This window comes from Hordeum vulgare, chromosome 3H, assembly GCF_904849725.1.
Source record: "Hordeum vulgare subsp. vulgare chromosome 3H, MorexV3_pseudomolecules_assembly, whole genome shotgun sequence".
NCBI classification, from domain to species: domain Eukaryota; kingdom Viridiplantae; phylum Streptophyta; class Magnoliopsida; order Poales; family Poaceae; genus Hordeum; species Hordeum vulgare.
Genome location: NC_058520.1, coordinates 45,312,711 through 45,318,160, shown reverse-complemented (window position 1 = coordinate 45,318,160; position 5,450 = coordinate 45,312,711).

Sequence of the window (5,450 nt, the reverse complement as noted above, 5' to 3'; positions counted from 1 at the left end):
GTTTGCAAAGTTAGATCTGAAGGCGGAAAGTGCAACGAAGTAAAAAAGTGTAAGGCTGAAAATATGGTGTGGAGTAGACCCGGGGGCCATAGTGTTCACTAGAGGCTTCTCTCAAAATAGCAAATATCACGGTGGGTAAACAAATTACTGTCGAGCAATTGATAGAACCGCGCAAAGTCATGACGATATCTAAGGCAATGATCATACATGTAGGCATCACGTCCGAGACAAGTAGACCGATACTTTCTGCATCTACTACTATTACTCCACACATCGACCGCTATCCAGCATGCATCTAGTGTATTGAGTTCATGACGAAAAGAGTAACGCCTTAAACAAGATGACATGATGTAGAGGGATAATCTCAAACCAATGATGAAAACCCCATCTTTTTACCCTTGATGGCAACAACATGATGCGTGCCTCGCTACCCCTTCTGTCACTGGGTGAGGTCACCGCACGGTATGAACCCAAAACCAAGCACTTCTCCCATTGCAAGAATCATAGATCTAGTTGGTCAAACAAAACCCACAACTCGAAGAGAATTACAAGGATCTGAAATCATGTATAAGAGAGATCAGAAGAAACTCAAATAAGATTCATAGATAATCTGATCATAAATCCACAATTCATCGGATCTCGACAAACACACCGCAAAAGAAGATTACATCGGATAGATCTCCATGAAGATCATGGAGAACTTTGTATTGAAGATTCAAGAGAGAGAAGAAGCCATCTATATACTAACTATGGACCCGTAGGTCTATGGTGAACTACGCACGCATCATCGGAGAGGTCATGGTGTTGATGAAGAAGCCCTCTGTGTCCGAATCCCCCCCTCCGGCAGGGCACGAGAACGTGCCCCAGATAGGATCTTGCGGAGACACAAGCTTGCGGAGGCGGAAAAGTGATTTCGATGATCTCCTCAATTTTTGGGATTTTTAGGGAATATATAGGCGCAACCCCTAGGACAGAGGGCGCCCAGGGGGCCCACAAGCCTGTGGGCCGCGGCCTACCCCCTGGCCACGGGGTGGGGCTTGTGGGGCCCGTGAGGCTCCCCTGCCTTGGCTCCCAAGCTTCCTGATCTTCTTCCATTACGGAAAAAATCTTTTCAGGGATTTTCTTCCGTTTGGACTCCGTTTCAAAATCTCCTCTGAAAGGGGTCAAAAACATGGAAAAAACAGGAACTCGCACTTGGCACTGGGTCAGTAAGTTAGTCTCAAAAATATATATATATAAGGCATGCAAAACAACCAAAGTTTGACAAGATAATAGCATGAAACCATAAAAAATTATAGGTACGTTGGAGACATATCAAGCATCCCCAAGCTTAACTCCTGCTCGTCCTCGAGTAGGGAAGTGAAAAAGAATGAATTTTTGATGTGGAATGCTACCTAGCATAGTTGTCCTTTGCAACTTCTTTCACGTGACATGAATGTTCAGATCCGTAAGATTCACAACAATAGCTTGCTATTGACATGAAAACAATAATACTTCAAGCAAACTAGCAAGGTAATCATGAACTTTCAAAATAACAAGGCCAAGGAAAGTTATCCCTACAAAATCATATAGTCTGGCTATGCTCCATCATCCTCACACAACTAATGTAAATCATGCACAACCCCGGTATTGGCCAAGTAATTGTTTTCGCACTCTTACTTTCTCAAACTTTTTATAACTATCACGCAATACATGAGCGCGAGCCATGGATATAGCACTATATGTGGAATACAGTCGGTTGGTGGTTGTGAGACAAGAAGGAGGAGATGGTCACATTGACTCGGCATATCAAAGGGCTATGGAGATTCCCATTAATAGATATCAATGTGAATGAGTAGGGATTTCCATACAAGAGATGCACTAGAGCTATAAGTATGTGAAAGCTCAAAAGGAAAACTAGTGGGTGTGCATCCAACTTGCTTGCTCACGAAGACCTAGGGCAATTTTGAGGAAGCCTATCATTGGAATATACAAGCCAAGTTACATAATGAAGATTCCCACTAGCATATGGTAGTGACAAAGCAAGAAACTCTCAATCATGAAGAACATGGTGTTATTATGTAGCACAAGTGTGGAAAAAGATAGTAGCATTGCCCCTTCTCTCTTTTTCTCTCTTTTTTCATTTGGGCTCTTAGGTCTCTCTTTTTTTCTCTTTTTTCGTTTTGTTTTTGGGCTCTTTGGCCTCTTTTTTTTCCTCACATGGAACAATGCTCTAATAATGATGATCATCACACTTCTATTTACTCACAGCTTCAAAGCTCAAAATGATGATGTCTCTATAGGAAATGCCTCCGGCAGTGTACCGGGATGTGCAACGATCTAGCATGGCGTATGACGTTAAAACATCTCGCTAGCTATCTTACGATCATGCAATGGCAATATGAGAGTGACGGCACAAGTCATGAGACGGAACAGTGGGATTTGCATGGCAATATATCTCGGAATGGCTATGAAAATGCCATAATAGGTAGGTATGGTGGCTATTTTGAGGAAGGCATATGGTGGGTTTGTGTATCGACGAGAATTGCGCGGCACTAAAGAGGCTAGAAAAGGTGGAAGGTGAAAGTGCATCTATACCATGGACTCACATTAGTCATGAACAACTCACATACTTGTTGCGAAAGTTTTTATTAGTAATCGAAACAAAGTGCTAAACGCATACTCCTAGGGGAAGGGTTGGTAGGTGTTAACCATCGAGCGATCCCGACCTCAACACAAAGGATGACAACCAATAGATCAATTATGCTCCGACTTCCTAACATAGCGGTTCACCATACGTGCATGCTACGGGAATCACTAACTTCGACACAAGTATTTCTAGATTCACAACACCCTACTAACATATCTCTTAATATTACCAAATCCACATCTCAAAACTAATTGAGAGGAATCAAAACTTCTCTTTCTACTCAATGCACATGAAGATGTAGGTTATTCATCCTCTTTGGGTACCTATCACATTTGGGACTACTTTCATCGCATAAGCCAACTACCAAATCACGCACCGCCGTGCTCTAAAATATATAAGTGAAACACTAGAGCAAAAGTATCAGCTCAAAAGATATAAGTGAAGCACTATGAGCATTCTTGCAAAATCCCGATGAGTGCATGTCTCTCTCTCTCTCGGGAAGGTGTGCAGGAAGGATGATTGTGACACAACAAAAAAGAAAAGACTCCTACGGTACAAGACGCTCCAAGCAAAACACATATCATGTGGTGAATAAAAATATAGCTCCAAGTAATGTTACTGATGGATTGAAGACGAAAGAGGGGATGCCTTCCCGGGGCATCCCCAAGCTTAGGCTTTTTGGTGTCCTTGAATTTGGCTTGGGATTCCTTGGGCATCCCCAAGCTTGAGCTCTTTCCACTCCTTATCTCTTTGTCCATGAGAACATCACCCAAAACTTGAAAACTTCACAACACAAAACTTAAAGAGAAACTCGTGATAACATTAGTACAAGAAAACAAACTACCACTTCTTTTGGTACTTTAGCAAACTTGAATTACATCTATATTGGTGTTGGGCTACTGTATTCTCACTTTTCCATGGCTAGTACCCTAGATGGGATCTTGCGGAGACAGAATCTTGCGACGGCGGAAAAGTGATTTCGATGATCTCCTCATTTTTTGGGATTTTTAGGGAATATATAGGCGCAACCCCTAGGGTAGAGGGCGCCCAGGGGGGCCACAAGCCTGTGGGCCGCGGCCTACCCCCTGGCCGCGGGGTGGGGGCTTGTGGGTCCCCTGAGGCTCCCCTGCCTTGGCTCAGAAGCTTCCCAATCTTTTTTCCATTACGAAAAAATCTTTTCTGGGATTTTCTTCCGTTTGGACTCCGTTTCAAAAACTCCTCTGAAAGGGGTCAAAAACATGGAAAAAACAGGAACTCGCACTTGGCACTGGGTCAATAAGTTAGTCCCAAAAAAATATATAAAAGGCATGCAAAACATCCAAAGTTTAACAAGATAATAGCATGAAACCATAAAAAATTATAGATACGTTGGAGACATATCACGTACGAGTAATGTCCGTCTGGGCCGCTTCAATCCAACAATACCGCCGAATCGAGAAAATACTAAGGAGGGCATCAAATCGAACATCAACGTCCACAAAACCTTTTGTGTTCTACTCGAGATAACATCTACGCATGAACCTATCTCATGATGCCACTGATGGGGAACGCTGCATGGGAAACACAAAATTTCCTACGCACACGAAGACCTATCATGGTGATGTCCATCTACAAGAGGAGATTAGATCTACGTACCCTTGTAGATCGCTCAGCGGGAAGCATTAAGAAACGCGGTTGATGTAGTGGTACGTCTTCACGATCCGTCCCTCGAACCGTCCCACGATCCGTCCCGCAAACCGTCTCGTGATCCGTCCCACGATCTGTGCCGATCTAGCGCCGAACGGACAACAACTTTGTGTTCAGCACACGTACAACTCGATGACGATCTCGGCCTTCTTGATCTAGCACGCAAGACGGAGAAGTAGATGAGTTCTACAATAGCATGACGGTGCTTCGGTGGTGGTGATGATCTACTCCTGCACGGCTCCGCAGAAATCCGATCTAGAGGTAAAACTATGTGGAATAGGCTAGAGTTGCACGTGGTAAAGTTGTATCTCGAAAAGCCATAAACCACCAATATATATAGGAGGAGGGGATGGGCAAGGGCCCCAAGGGTGCGCCAGCCTCCACGGAGGAGGAGGACTCCTCCTCCAATTCGGTTTGGGAAGGAGGAGTCCTCATCTTCCTTCCCACCTCCCTCTTTCCTTTTTTATTCTTCTTCTCCTTTGGTATTTTTTACATGTGGCGCCATAGCCCTCTTGGGCTGACTCCACCAGCCCACTAAGGACTTGGTGCGCCACCCTAGGGCCTTGGGCTCACTCCCGGGTGGGTGGGCCCCTCCCAGTAAACACCCGAAACCTATTCGTCACTACCGGTACACTGCCAGTAATGCCCGAAACTTATCGGTGACCAAATAAAACCATATTATATATCAATCTTCAGTTCAGGACCATTATGGAAACCCTCGTGACGTCCATGATCTCATCCGAGACTCCGAACAACATTCGGTAACCACACATATAACTCAACTATACTAAAACATCATCGAACCTTAAGTGTGCATGCCCTGCGGGTTCGAGAACTATGTAGACATGACCCGAGACCCTCCTCGGTCAATATCCAATAGCGGGACTTGGATGCCCATATTGGATCCTACATATTCTCCGAAGATATTATCGGTTGAACCTCAGTGTCAAGGATTCATATAATCCCGTATGTCATCCCCTTTGTCCTTCGGTATGTTACTTGCCCGAGATTCGATCGTGGGTATCCGCATACCTATTTCAATCTCATTACCGGCAAGTCTCTTTACTCGTTTCGTAATACAAGATCTTGTGACTTACACTTAGTCACATTGCTTGCAAGACTTGTGTGTGATGTT